We start from the raw sequence: 16,349 nt of genomic DNA on the forward strand, positions 1-16,349 counted from the left end.
AAAAAAAAAAAAAAAAAAAAAAAAAAAAAAAAAGAACAGATCGGGAAATGGCAATGATAGATAAAAAGTTTATAGAAAACCTTATTCCGAACAATTATTTCTACTTTTTTTTTTTAAATAAAATTCTTTGAAATGTTTTTTACTCTAAAACTTTAATCCCCAGTTATATTCTGTGCTTCTGGAAATCATCCAGCTTTTTCTAAATCATGCATGTTGTTAGCTCCAAGTGCATAACTTTACATTTATCTATATTAAATGTCATTTGCCACTTGGCTGCCCAATCAAACAGTACATACAGGTCTGCTTGTAGATCATAGACATCCTGTATGGACTTAATTCCATTACATAGTTTGGTGTCATCTGCAAACACAGAAATCCCAAACTCTATATAATTTTTAAAGACGTTAAACAGTAATGGTCCCAACACTGAACCCTGGGGTACACCACTAATACCCTTAGACCAGGCATTGCATACAGCATGGATGTCCATTAGTGGTTTAAAACTAGAAAAGGTAGACAAATTTGTTCAAACAAAAGTAAAATCATCTTTGTCATGTCAAATTTTTCCATCAGCATACATCTGTCCACTGAATAGCAACATCATTTCAGAGGAATGAAACAGTTATTATGATATACTCAGGGCCAAAGTGGCAATTGTGCTGCCATTTAATAAAAACAGCAGTTTCATTAATGAGCATAGTTGGCTCATGATTACTCATCTACGGATATTCATGAGCTCCATGGAGCTTCCAGTCCTAATCAACATCTAATTTTAATGATTTGATGAAGGTGTCATTTAACCATTTCACTGCAGCACAAAATACAGTGACAAATACAGAATCCTGCATAGTTGGAATGATCTGAAGTTGTGTACGTCACAATTTGGAGCTGGTTATGGAACAAACACTGTGGAGCAGGTAGCGGTAGCCTGAAGAAAAGGTCACGGAGATTATAAGGGCTTAGAATGCTGCAACACCTGCATTCCAGGTAGGCCAGCAATGCTCAAACAAGTCAATGCTGTTGATGTATGGAGGCGAGGTACCATTACCACAGCTAATGCATTGCATGCATATTCCAAGACTTCCATTAGTAAAAGTAAAGCTGGTGCCTCTGGAATTTGCACCTTCCAAAACATATCAGCAACAATATTTCAACTTCCTATACAGGGACTTTTTAGGGACTCCTATAAAGGGACTTTTTAAAAACTGACTGTGTGGATAAAAACATTGAAGAAACAGGAGAAGAACCCCATGCAAAGCAGAAATGGAAAACTTGCCTCTCCTTCTGCCTACACCATTGGTCTTTCCAGCAGTGGAAAAGGCAAAAAGGAAGGACAGACGGGGATTGGAGGCTGTTTTTTGAAGAAAAATGATGTATTCCTACATAATAACAATCACTTTATACATTATCAAGCTCATTGATTCGTCATGGGATTGAAGTATCCATACTATAAAGTACTCAATTAAACATCTAAAGCAATGTTCAATACCAGCCAAACTCTATATAGAGATCATCTATTAAACTGTTTTCCATACTTTGACAATCCACTATACCCAAACTGAACAGTCCCCACTATACCCCTGAGGAAGCCAAATTAGCCGAAACGCATCGGGTAACTAAGACTGAAATGGTTACACAAACGATTTTAGTTGTCTACTGTATAGTATGGCAGCTTGCTAATGAGGAAGATGGATGGTTGGTTTAATGGCACTTTCCTTACCCCAACCCTAACCCTGTAGGGATGGAAACACCATGCCAGTCCCATTCAGGGGTGAAAAATAGAACAAAGTCAATCTTTTTTAAAAAATACCTATTTAGGCCAACTCAAGCCACTTTTTTCTTCTGGGTGTGGAAGGTTTAGAACCTCCTTCAGGTTTTTTTTTTTTGTTGCATGTATCACTCTAAAAAAACACTCCCAAGTTATTTTTTGGGATTTTCAGATTAGAACGTCTACGACTAATATGACATAACGGATAATTCCCAGTTGCTTCAATTTATTTCAAAATTACAGTCCCAGCAGCACAATGCCACTCATGATTTTCTGGCTCCAGATATGACACCAGTGGTTGTAGTTTGCAAACCCCCTTCTCCTCTCCTTGCCAATTGCAGAACAATACATTCTGTGGAATTCTGTGATTGAAAAAAGAGAAAAGCAAAGAGAAAGCTAGGTTTTTGTGCGACAAAACACTTATATTGTGAGCAATAAGTTAGATGCAAGCACAACTTTCATAAGCGAACTGGATACAGTACTTTTTATGGTCTTTCCCATTATAGGATGTTGGACCAATAGACTGAACCAGAGGTGGGCAAACTCTGGCCTTTAGGTCAGATATAGCCTAGCCAGTAGCCGTTCCGGCCTAACACCCCCCTGGTCGATCGGCCCAATACTGGCTGGCAGGGGGTCGGCTCTTGAGCCTCCTTGTTATGCCTCCCTTCCGCCACAGGGGTAAGGGGACATTCCCTCTCCTCCGTATGCATTGCGGAGGAATGGCATTTCCCATCAGGGGTGTTACTGTTGGGGGGCGGAGCCTTCAATGCGGGACTCAAGAGAGAGTGGCCTAGTGTGCCTTCTTGACCTCCTAAAAAAGCCTAGTAGCCAAACAAAAAGTTAGCTGACCCCTGGACTAGACTTGGATCCCTAACGGTAACTAAAAAAAGTACTGTAACCTGACACAATTCGCCGATAGGCTTTTCAAGGCGATGTGCAGAGATCATTTATACAACTGTAAAGCATAATATATTAATACAATTCAGAACTTGTTAAAAGATATACGAGCAAATAATCACATAATACACAGCTTTATAAAAAACATTGTTACATTAAAACATAGTTCATTAACTGTGAATCAGTCACCTCTGAATTGTGTAATTCAGCAAACGAGAAGCGAGGAGTGCAATGTTAATCATCCGATTCTGCTTGATGAATCAGGGGCAATATATACATTAACAAGAAAACAGCAATAACATGGAATGGTAACATGAATGTACTGCAGAAGTGCTACACTAACAGTGAATAATAACATGGAGGTCTCCTTAACTCTTTCCTCCTCGAAACCGCAGTTAGTCACTATTGCACAGACAGCAATGAAAGGGTGAAATACAAGTTTTCTCCACTCTGTATAAAATAAATACATTTTACATTTCCTTTCTTATGCCTAATTTTCACCTAGTAATCTTCCTCATTTTCCATCTCCTGTCTTGAATTTGACAACAATGCTGCAATGTATTATTGAAGGGGGCAGCATTGTCACCTCCCTGGGCAATTCTCCTAATTTGGATTACAAACACCTCCCTCATCTCATTACAATAAACAAAAGAGGTTTTATAGTTCCCAGTTTGTTGGGAAAGGTGACAACGTTGTTTGAGATTTCAATTTAACCCACAGGAAGGACATTGGACAGGAACAAGATTATTTCTGTACTTGCAGAAAATGTCCTTAGTCTGAGAATGAAAAAAACTAATGCAACTTACATTTTTGTTCTTGGGTTAAGATGAGCTTTGAGCCCAGCAATAGAAATAAATTCTCCTATAAAAGATGTAACCAGTACAGATTTGGCCATCAAAAACACTGAACGTTATATACAACAAACAAGAAACTAAAATGAATTCTTAAATAAAATTCCACACATTATAGGTTTACTTCAGATTGACGCAGCTGACAAATTAATAATTCAGCTGGATACAAATGCTAGCCCTCTATTTTTATGTATTTCACCTTTTCCAAAGACACCATTTAAAGGTCACGCTTCCAAAGCTAGACCAACTTAACCGTACCAGTTGTCATGCCAATGGAACACGGACGTTCTTTTCTGATCTTATCCACTTCATCGGCTACGGGAAACGTCTACCTTCAGTGTGGATTATAAACTTTCATTACCTTTCCTCCAAGTAATTCACACAAAGCTTGTGAAATAAGCACAGCTTTTAAATTGCTAATAGGAATTGCATCACATCGTGTTTTCACAATCTTCTCCCTGATTTGGAATGAGAACTTCACTCTGTGAAATGCGATGTCGAAAGCAGACTTTGCATGTTATTTCACATTCACACAGCATAGACCACCATATTGTTTATGAATAGAGGATCCAGTCCATAATTTACAATATCTGCAATTATTTTGTATACATTGACATATCTTGATTCCTTGTGCCATTTTCTACTTTTTACAGTTTAAGTTAATGGATCAGCAGCAGCTTGGTTGGCCCAGTGGTTCACATTTTGGCATTTGCAGCACTAGGTCACAGGTTTGAATCTTGCCCAGGACACTCCAATGAGTTTGTATGTTCCCCCCGTGTTTGCATGGGTTTCCTCTGAGCACTCTCCCAAAAACATGCAGTTAGATTAATTGGCTTCCCCTCAAAACTGCCCGTAGACTTTATTAATGACACATGGGTAAGGTAGGGACATTAGATTGTGAGCTCCTTTGAGAGACGGTTAGTGATAGGACTATGGACTTTGTAAAGTGCTGCGTAATATGTTGGCGCTATTTAAATACAAGTTAATAATAATCATCTATTTTTACCATGCAGACCCTATAAAAGTGAATATTGCCTTTCTTGAAATGTAAAAATTAATTGGCATATTTTGACACAGATTATCACTGTTTACAACCCATTTGAACATTCACTTTCAACTAGCTACATCAAAATGAATGGTTCAAAGCATCAGTTATAATGTTACCACTATGTTACTAGAGACCACAAACAAATTATCAAAGACCACTACAGCCACTACTGCTGCAAAAACATGTTGGTGATAAAAGTTTATAAGTTGTATATATTCTGCACCCGATTCTGTAAATGTAATTTGCCTTTATTGGAATTTTGATTGCAGTCTTATACAACCAGTCAGGAGTTTTTCTTATGGAGGTTTAAAATAGAAAAAAAGGTCTGCAAAGACTGGCGAGTCGTTCAGCTGCGATTCAGACTCAAGCAGTATGTCTAATAGTATCAAATAAACAACAAACGCACTAAACGGCTGTTTAAAGCCAGATTCCCAGCAACACATGATGAAATTCATATTACATAGTAATGGCACCCTAATAGTGGCCCCAATCGAAATGAAAAATGAGTTGCCTTACTGCACATTGGTGTACAACCTAGAACATACTAATGTGCATTTGATAAAGATTTAATAGCCAAAGTTGCCACACAAGCCATTTGATTATTAACTCCATTATAGGGCAGGCGCTGGCATGTCACAGCTGAAGGATAGAAACAGGGCTTGGTGCCAGAAAGGAGTGGGGTTTTTAATGCCAATTTGGCCATCAGATTTTGTGAATAATCTGAGCCCAGAATTCAATATTAAAAGATGTACCCACGGACACTACATATTCATCAGTATTGGTAACCTGTTAAGGTAACAGGACACCCTGGGACTTTGAGCCCAATATAGATATAAGTAGGGATGAGCAAGCAAGTTTTTAAAACTCGATCTCGCAGCGAATTCGGCCGTTCTCACTTACCAAATTTTAAGAGAGAATGGGCCGGTGTAAATTCGCCGATCAACGTCAAATTTAAAATTTATTATTTATTAATAATAAAAAAAAAAAATTAAGTTTGCCATCCGTGGCACTAGAGTTTAATAACCTCTAGTACCAGGGATCACACATCTTCTCAATGAATGTGGCCGCACTCATTGAGAATATCCCCGGCACTAGAGGGTTATTAACCTCTAATGCGGGGGATCACACATCTTCCGAGGCGGCCTCATTCATTGAGAATATCCTGCATTTATTCAGAAGAGTGTGCAATCACCGATATATATATGCAAATGTTTGTTAGTCCAAAATGTTTTCTCCCATAATGGTCATTTAATGAATATGTCTGCCAATGTGCGACATTGGTTTTTGAGGGTGCAATTTTCTGGAACATAGTTACTTACTAGTGGTCAATATAAATCTCAATATATTAAAAAAAAAATAACTAAATAGGTACAAAAAAAAAACAAAAAAAAAACACCATTTTGTAAAAGAATAGGAAGCCAGTAATCTTTAATTCTATACAAATTCTATGAAAAAAGGCATATCACTGTTCTTTCCTCAGTTGGATTCTGACAGCATTGGTCTTTGATGACCTTTCCCTAACTTAGCCTATGGCTCTCATGGCATTCAGAACCATGCCTTCTCAGTTGGTGGCTCATCCGATGGTCATTGCACCCCAAGGCATATATTCTAGTCCAGAATTAAAGACACAAACAAGCTCCAAGATATCCTTTATAAAAGTTTCTCTATGTTCCAAGAATTGTTTGTAGGAATAAGTGATGACAGCCTGTAGAAGCCCTGGAGTTATGACAAAACATTCCTGCAACATTAAAACAGAACTAGTGGCAAGACACTGCATCTAATTATACAAGCACTGTTATATGTTAATAGAAGGCAAATGTTAAAATATTTTTGACACTTTTTTAGCAGTAACATTTGAGAGACTTTTTAGAAAAAATATGCAGGCCGACACTGCCAATTTGATTTTTAATATACCAGTCCCCAGGCTGTTTCTTGCTCCAGTACTCCGAGTCACTGATGGGTTCTTTATACAAATTGTTTCCTGATACTGATGAGCTCAAATACATGACACTGTTGTAAACCAGCCTGAACTAAACTGATATAATTACTGCTTACCTAGCAGCAGACTGGAAATAAATCCAGATCTACAGACACCAGATGGGAAGCTGAAAATGCTTCTGTTTTAATCACCTGTAGCAAGCAACCAGTAATGTGTACAGGCAGAATCTGAAGAATTGCTGCATGAAAGCTCAAACAAGTGTCAGTTTTAAATGTTAACATTCCAATATGTCCTATAGGCACAATGCAACATGAAAAGCCTGGAGATTCTATCCATAGAAGGGAGTCGGAATTCATGTTTGCATTATTTTGGAATATCACAGGTGTGGGAAGGGGCCAGGGTTGGAGCAATTAATCAAAGCTAAAAAATATAGGTGGAGGGCTGCCAGTCTATGTTTGAGTGCATATGCAAAGAGGAAGGGGGGTGAACCAATATACTTCTTGAGGCGCAAACAGGAGGAAATCATTCTGCTTGGTAAGGCCTTTTTCTGCAATCACCATCCTGTTCCTTAATACAAGTCACTAGGCACTAGTTTAATGATGGTGGGAAGGGAATTGAAGGCCATTCACTGTTCAAGTGGATTTCTCATCAGCCCACCTATCCCCTGCTTAGTCGTAGTTCCCACCTTCTTTAAAAATAATAGCTTAAAGCCATTTTTTTAAATCCTCTTAAAAACACTCTATTATCTTACTATTGAAAGCAACTGGGTAATCACCTTGGTTGCTTTAGCTTTGCTTGATTTCAACACCATGAGACACTGGGAAATATGACTTTACCATAGAGCATCACAGCAAACTATGTGTTCCAATAATGAAAGCAAAGCTGAAGCATTTCCTCGAGTCGCAGCCTAAATCTTGCTCGAAACCAGTGACTTCTAGGGTAAAGTCAGCTTTAGATTGGCACCAAAGTTCTGCAATGTCCATCTAGAGGCCTATGGGGCCATGGCACCACCTGAGCTTGGGTGGGCCACTTACAATGCATGTAATGCTCCATTTAAATCCTGTTACTGTACAGTAAGTTTTGTCAGCCTTGGATAGAAAGGGGGTTACTGGAAGGATCCATCCAGGTTTTTCGATGCTGTTCAAATGCTGTTCGAATGTTCACATCCAAGAAAATGTAGGGGGAAAAAGTGCATTTTAAGTGACATGGACAGTCAAGTGGTTTTTACCACTCTCTATTTCTATCCTAAATTAGCAAATTTACCCCTGGTACCAAAAGGTATGGTTGGATATGTATCAATTCAGTTATTAAATAAAATACCATTTTAATATCATAATTCTATTTTTTTCTTTTATGTAAGCACCCCCCCCCCCCCATCTTTTTTTCTTTGTTGCATCTTATACCTGTTTCACTCCTGCAGCCTCTGTGCTGTCACTTACTATTGACACAGGGCCTTACAGTGACAATAGTGGATCATACCTGCATACCATACATTGAAACACTCACTTGACTCCATTAGAAGCCCCTGTGAGGGGGTCACGCACAAGGAACACCATTTGGAGACTGGGATAGTTGTCCCCATAAAACCAGGAGTGAATGTACAAAGATTTCCATTGCAGGATTAAAAGCTGCAGATTTAAACGTATTGGAGGCACTTGTGAAATACCTTGACATGCTAATGTTTTTATGATATTTTAGCAATTGTTTTTACATATTTTTCTTCTTGGTAGTAATGTTAACATTACATTTAAAAAATACATTAGATTTTTTTTATATCTAGGGATAAAAACTACTTTAAATGTATAAAGTATTACCTCTGACCTAGACCATAGTCAACGTAGCTACTTACAGTTACCTTGTCTGTATCTGCACTGCAAAGCTGGCTAAATATGGGTCAACTTTCTGTTTTATAAAACTGATTCTTCATTTCTTTTGACCAACCAAAAGTGATTAATATTGATCCTACTTTCTGCTCATTTAAAGAACACTCAAAACCCATTTTTTCCAAACTTGCCTACCCATCTTCTTCTGTCTTTTGAAACCCTCACTACTTCCCACCATTACATATCTCCCCTCCTATTGTGTGTTACTTTCCCTACCTCCTAGATTGTAAGCTCTTCTAAGCTCTTCAGGGCAGGGTCTTCTTCTCCTCCTCCTGTGTCACTGTCTGTATTTGTCTGTCATTTGCAACCCATATTTAATGTACCGCACTGCGTAATATGTTGGCGCTATATAAGTCCTTTTTAATAATAATAAAATTGAGCGCAGAACTGAACCAACCTTCTTTGGTCTTGTAATAAAATTTCAGTCTGTCTTACAAGTATCTAATGGGATTTTACCGCCTCTCAATCAATTTCAATTTGGTCACAATTTGCAGCATGTGCACAAATGGTTATTTTCAATAACGAACAGATCAATTGAGTGAAAATTAAGTGATAGATTTGCATTTTGATCAATTGCAAAGAACTGACTGTGCATTGATTGCAACGTGTTGGTAGAACTGAACTCTGAACTCTGCTAGTTACAAGAGTTGCAACATAAAAATCACTAATTATTGTTCCTGGTGGCAAGAACCAGAATATAAAAGGCTTCCGGCTTAATATGAACAGACCTGTGTACTCATGTTAAATTTTCATTGCTGGAAACAATCTTTTTTTAAACATTTCCAGTGACAGATGAACAAACAAGAGTTGTATACACAGCACCCCTTTGTTCTACGGGGAGGTGATGAGAAAAGACGGGTAAACAAGCTATACCTCCCATGTCTTGCATAGCGCTCGTTCCCAATCATCGTTCATGGATTTGCTGTGAAGTATGCATAAATGATGTTGGGTAATTGCAATACATGGATCAGAATTTCACCTGAGACTATCACGGCCATTCATTTCAGACAATGATCTGTACATAGACATGGTTTAAGAGGCCTTTATAGAATAAATGATAGGAGTTACAAATTTACCCAGCTATCCTTCATTATAAAAAAAGCCTATGTGTGTTATAAATCTGTTTTTGAAAGGTATGTTATTCTTTAAGGCAATTCAGTCACTTGTCACAACAGAACATTAGGATAAAACACAAATATTTTATACTAACATTACTAAATGGGCAGCAGATAAAATTATTTTTTTTTGTTAATGCCATTGGTTTAAAATACATTGCATGAAAGTTTAAGGATAAGATCCTGTTTTGTACCTGCATACTGAATACATATATACTTAAAATGGGAACTCCGACATTGAATTTAGCATTACTATAAGGATGTTGGCTACAAAATTAAAAGGTCCAAATCTGGGTAAAATAATACCCAACTATTTCTCCATGTGTGTTTTAACCTGGCGATTTAGGAGGGGGGCTGCATGAATAAGTGAATCTTTCATTGTGGTGCCCAGCTGCAGTATTTCACATGTTCAAGTGCCTTAACAGACCCAATTTATTTTCATAAAAAATGCAGGCTGTGATGCAGATTGAAAGCAGATTCCAGCAGCAGGGCACTTCCTTGCTCAGTCTGCATTGTGTACTGAACCAGATCCATTCAGCTTGTGTTTACCAGGAATGGAAATTCAAACTGAAGACACAGATGTTCACACCACTGCACTGACAGCTACCCGAATCCGATAAATCTGAATACATGCATCTCTTACATCAGTGTCCAAGAGACCAAAAGATTGCTTTTATCTGTATTTACACAGAGTCTAAAAATAATACACAAACAAGCATGAAAATAAACTTGCTACACTCTAGATAATAATTACTTTTACTGTCAAGATGCCTGAAAATATTAAAAAAATCTGCAAACTTGCAGGTCACATCCAACAAACACTTTATATATAGCCTTTGATTAGCGATATTAAGACACAATAACTAATGATTGGATCTTTTGAGCAATGGTATTTTAAGGAACACTCAAGAGGGTTAAGTTTATAAAGTTTGATTAAATCAATTCTGTATATAGAATGGGTTGCCTGCTTATTGATGATTTTTTTTTAAAGTACGGAAAAATAAAACCTTTAAATCCAAAGCCATGTTGTGTTATCATTAGTTGAGCCATCACCAACACATTCGCCTTGTAGACTTATTTGTTAACTGTTGCTGCCCCATATTATAAGTAGCATAGCACCCTGCAGAAGTAATAGTAAACATCATGTGGCAATTTCCTAAGAGATTACATATATGTGAGAAACAAGGAAGGAGGGGAAGAGAGCTTGGTATCAAAACAGAGATAGATAAATGCAACAATTGTACCGATTTTTAATTAAACAATAGCAAATAGTGAATTTATCTACATGCAATATAATACAAACCATTGTTATAATGGAAGAGGTGGCACCTTAACGGCATGTGCATTGGTCTTTTGTTGGCATCTGAACTGCTTCCCTACCCATACAAGTCAATGAGAAAGCAACAGTTGATGCAGCTTAAGAGGTGCTCAAATGCAGGTCAAAAAGTACTCAATTGCAGGTCAAAGTATCCTGTATGACCTGAGAAGCCATAATGCAAGCTACATACTGTACATTAACCATTGGCCCATTGACCTTGAGAAATAGTCTTATTATCTCCTTGAGCTAAATGCAGAAATTGCCCCCCATCCTGCCAAGCAGCATATTCAGTATGTAAATACCATCCGGAGAGTACAACAAAAACAAGTATGCAGCCATTAAAATCAAGACAGGTAAAAAAGGAAATTCTATAAGACTTTTTCCTACAACTAGAAAAAATAATCTTGGAGCTCAGGTTTCTAAACTTTGACAGCCACAATGCAGCCCTCAACAAATAGAGGTTTGTATGCCAGAGCTCTGATTTTGGAGAATAAAGTCAACATTTAAATGTTGAGCTGGGTTAGTGCCATATTGCCATCACTGGAGCCTCCAGGCACAAACCTTAGGTGCCCAATGGTGCCTCTCTGCCATGATCACCTCTGCACACATAACATTTACACGAGGTTTTGTTTTACAGCTTCTACCTGGATTTAGAATAAGAAAAAGAAAGAAAAAACCTTATATTGGAGGATTGCATTTCTATTGCAAAAAAATGTAATTAAGATTACTACATGTTGGGAGTAAAGACTCAAGTTGCTGACTTGATGTCTGATTTGTTATAGAATGAATCTGAATTTACAAGGAAACATTTTTCGATAAAGATAAGTGGTGACTGTGATGTGCTAAATCTTATTCTGTGTCACAAATAACCTGCTGACAGTGTCCACAGAAGAGTCACAACTTTTATATTCCACACTGCGATCTATTGCCAGGTTGGCACACAGGGTACATATGGGGGACACATTACCCTATGCAAATATCGACTTTCAGAAAGTCATTATCTTGCTGAAGTTCCAGTGACACAATAAGAAAGCTGACTTGGACAAGCAAGACACATTCCAGCACAGATCTGCATCCTCATCCTAAAGGAGTACTTATGTTCCCCTATACAGGTACACTTTAATTCTACTGAATAAACATGTCAGACTACAGCACACATCCCTGAATTTAATAAGCAAATGACATCAATACTTCCAGCAACAACTGCTGAATATACATGTGATAACAGGCAAACAATCTAAGAGATATAAGCATACAGCCACACAACAAGAATTTTAAGATGATTTTAATTATTGCAACAAAACACCACTTTATGTACCAATCCATATTGAGCAAACTCTTCCTGTACATGTCCCTATAAACACCCTATGCACTTAAATGCAGTTAAATGATCACTGAAGTGTGTTATCTAAGCCAGGCAAAGATCTGATTTTATACAGCAAGGGACTTCTGTGGCTGCTGCAGATCTCCAAATACAGTGCTTGCTGGTGATTGTAGTGCACCAGCAGCTGGTACAGGTTAGCTGAAAAACTTTCTTACCTTGGGTCTCCTGGGAGCCTCCTTGTTGATGCTATGTTATTTAGAGACACAGCTGTCTTCCACCTTGCTGCAAAATTAAATACCCCCTATTAGTGTTGTCTATCTGACCCTACTTGATTGCTTCCAGCTCTCCCTGCAATGTCTCCAGTTCCCAGCTTCCTAGTGATCAGCTCTGACCATATCTCCTGCACAACTTTCCATTCTCTCTCCGCTGGTTTAAATCCCCTTTTCCTATAATAGGCTCAGGTTTACAAGGAGCAAACCCTTCTGGGCGTGGCCAGCTGTTATGACGTCAGAAGGGTGTGTCCAAGGCACCAGTTCTGCATCCCAGGGGGAGAGCTGGCATTAACCCTATGTGTGCAAGAAAGGTGCAGGTGCCAGTATCTAGAATTAGTGTATGACCCCCATATACTGTTTATTTATAGAAAAGAAAAATTCACATTTCTGGTGACCACTGCTATTTATATTGCACATGATGCAAAGAAGTAGTTTGTAATGCTAGCCATATGCTATGACATTTTTATTTAATTATTATATTTAAAATACTGATATTACAACTGGAATTCTGATAGCATGTGCAGCTCAGTGTAGGATGCTGGGACTGATTGGACTCTTGTGCACATGAGGCAGGTAGGTACCTTTATTTTATCGCAGGAGCAAAAAAAGAACCTGCCTGGTCACATGTTTAATCCCACTTTGAAAATCAGAGATCAGGCAGGTCTTATGAAGAAGGGACAGACAAACATAACTACCTACCTGTTTGCTGTAGGCGTAGCCCAGCGCACAATGCCAGGATGTCCCTACTATACCAGCATCACCCAGAGCTCCCGAGTGAACCTCTGCATGTGTGCACAGGAGTTAAAGCATACCTTATCTCAGAAATTTCACTTTACATAAAAGCATAGGCAACCCTTTTATGCAAGGTAAAAAATCTGTTTGTTTGTGTTTTAAGTGCAACACCCTTTTTTAAAAAAAAAAAAGCACCGTCCCCTTATTAGACGATCGTGAATGAATGGGAGCGCAAAGCCTACGTCATGCATACCGTGAGGCTCTTGGGTGTTCCTTCTGGAAAAGGAGCCTTTTCGTGCACACTTCGCATGCGCAGTGAGATTGGGAAGTTTTTTTTCCAAACTACGTTACCCGATCTTGGGCCTGGGTCGGGTGACGTAGGAGGAAGGACCCAGAAGAAGAGGAGAATATGGCAGCACCAGCTTGGAGACGGATGCCGGGACGATGCAGGACTAGATGGAAGACACCTCCGGACCAATCGACTGCTCTGTGGGATTGAAGGTAAGTGGATTTTTTACTTTCTCTTTAAGTCATCCTGACCTAGCCAATCAAGATGGCTGAAGATGGTGGTGCTTGTAGTGTGTATGAACAAATAGATGGAGACATGGTCACCAGAACTATAAATAAATGGAGGAATACGGTGGGCCAGTTTAGGTCAGTGAAGAGGAAAAATGCTCTACTTGGACCTCTTTGTCTTGGATTTTGTCTTTCATGATTGTTTCCAGTGACAGATGAATGAAAGAATAATGTACACATAGTGGTTTTCTGTTGTATAGAGCAGTGGTCCCCAACCTTTTGGAGCCCGTGGACCACCTAATGCATGGACTCCGGACTGTGCAGTAAGCCGTGTGTCACTTAAAGGGGAAGAAACTTCCCCCAGAGTGACATCATGATGCCAGAACTCACCCACTCTCCCATCGCAGGTCTGAGCCAGAGATAGGAGAGTGAGTGGATTGTGTCCAGAGACACGGTAGGGGGGCCCACTGCCTTGAACCTGTGATCTGTACAGGGGACATGGTCTGCGGCTCTGGCTGGTGCGCCCCCCCCGACCCCACTGGGTGGGTGCAGTGGCCAGAGCCATGGCCCATCTGTCGGACGGCACACTATTGGCCCGCAGACTGGGGCTTGGGGACCCCTGGTATAGAGAGGGGAAGGAAGGGGACAAGTGAGCGGCACCCCGTTGTGCTCTCCTACATTAGCATGCATAGGGATCATTCCCAATCAGTCATTCATTGACCGGCTGTTGCAGATTGATGAACAACATTGGGTTACCATACACGTCAGATTTTTGACAAGCATGACTGTTTGTCTTGGGGACCAATTATCGAACTTGTATAATCCAAGTTACACTGGAAACATGGAAAGAACAATCTCCATGCTGATAGTACCCTGTCTGTGATTTAAAGAGAAACTAAACCCAAAAGTGCAAAAAAAAAAAAAAATACACTTACTTTCAATCCCGCAGTGCAGTCCAATCGATCCAGGGGTGTCCGGCATCAGGTCCCAAGTCATCTCGACATTCGTCCCGGAGCTAGCGCTTCGGGCGCTGCCTTCTTCTCCTCTTCTTCCAGCTTCTTCATCCTACATTGCCTGACCCAGACGCGAGATCGGGTAACGTAGGATGAAAAAAAAACTTGCCGATCTCACTGCGCACCCCCACGAGATGCTCGGGCATGCGCAGAAGGAACACCCAAGAGCTTCTTGGGATGCGTGACCTAGGTATTCCGGGAGGCTTTGCGCTCCCATTTATTTTCGACCACATAGGCCAGGGGTTGGCAAACTCTGGGCTTTAGGCCAGATACGGCATAGCCAGTAGTCCGTTCCGGCCTAACGCCCCCCTGGTTGATCTGGCCTAACCATGGCTGGCAGGGGTCAGCAACCCACAGCTCTGGAGCCGCATGCGGGGGTAAGGGGACATGGCTCCGTCCCCCACCAGGAACACTCCTGAAGGGAAATCCCTCTCCTCTGCAATGCAAACGGAGGAGAGGGATTTCCCTTCAGGAGTGTTCCTGGTGGGGGACGGAGCCATCAGCGCAGGACTCCAGAGAGACTCCGGAGACTCCTAGTGTGCTTTCTTGACCTCCTAAAATGGCCTAGTAGCCCTGACCCCTGGCCTAGGCTGTCAAGAATTAGGGGGCGGCGCTGCACTCTTTTTTAAAAAAAAAACCTTAAAAAACACTTAAAAATAAAGTAAATAAAGTTTTGCAAAGTTAAAATTTTGCAGCCTGGTGGAGTAAAAGAAAAGGAAAGAGGAAGAGCTTCCTGCAGACTACATTTACCTATTCTAGGCAAAGTTACTTGTTTTAAACAAAAAAAGAAATTCCTTTTTTTATCAGTGTTCATCAATGGTGAGTGGATCAGCTTCATTTTTTAGGTAATGTAGTTAAATCTTCAAAAGATTGCACAATAAAAACAGAGCACTGCACTAGAACCATTAAACTGTTTGATATGCACTTGACAAAGCCACCACATTCTTTGAATACACAAAATAAGTCAACACAAATCATTTCATGAATAAATTCAAGCAGGATCATCTGATATATTCAGTATACATTAAAAGCTAAACTCCAGGCAAAGAACTAAATAGGTAAAATACATACAAAAGGGCCCAATATGCTTGCCAAAAGTTCTGAATTCCTTGATATCTAAACATTACACAGCTCTGCCACACAGCACACCCCTGTCTAACAGTGCTTTCACTCAAAACAATTTGATGGGGTATTATTAAATGCATAGCAACATTATTTGTCTATTTTATATTTGCCTGGAGCTTATTTGAATGTAATTCTTTGCCAAAAGCATTGGTGTTTTTGGAATGTGGGCATCTACTAAAACCTAGTTATTGTTTATAATTACGATTTAGAAAGGTTTTTTTCAGGACATGGACTAAAAAAATCTATATATAGATTGGGAAGAAAGCATAACTTGCAGGAATTTATGATCTGCCTATAACAATCGTCCTAGGGAATAGGACAGCCCCACCTAGTCAGTGAAGACCTCTGACTTCTGATGTGCCCCTGGAGAATTTTTCATGAAAGCATGTAAATATATCATTATATATTCCCATATATACCATGGGAAACACCATGGATTGTAGCAATATTAAAGCTTAACTAAACTCAGAAATTTCACTTTACATAAAAAGGTGGAAAACCCTTTTATGTTAAATAAAAATTCTGTTCGTTTAGGTTTTTTTTAAGTG

At 39.4% G+C, this 16,349-nt stretch overlaps 1 protein-coding gene across 1 annotated transcript in view; it reads right to left on the reverse strand.

Annotated features, from left to right (window-relative positions):
• The window catches only part of RAB3B (RAB3B, member RAS oncogene family), a gene marked incomplete in the record, with an annotated part of 52,394 nt that extends 39,799 nt beyond the window's left edge, over positions 1-12,595 (reverse strand). Inside the window, 1 exon segment of the mRNA XM_072419640.1 lies at positions 12,359-12,595.
• Positions 12,596-16,349: the final 3,754 nt, after the last annotated feature.

Source organism: Pyxicephalus adspersus, chromosome 8, assembly GCF_032062135.1.
Source record: "Pyxicephalus adspersus chromosome 8, UCB_Pads_2.0, whole genome shotgun sequence".
In the NCBI taxonomy this organism is placed as follows: domain Eukaryota; kingdom Metazoa; phylum Chordata; class Amphibia; order Anura; family Pyxicephalidae; genus Pyxicephalus; species Pyxicephalus adspersus.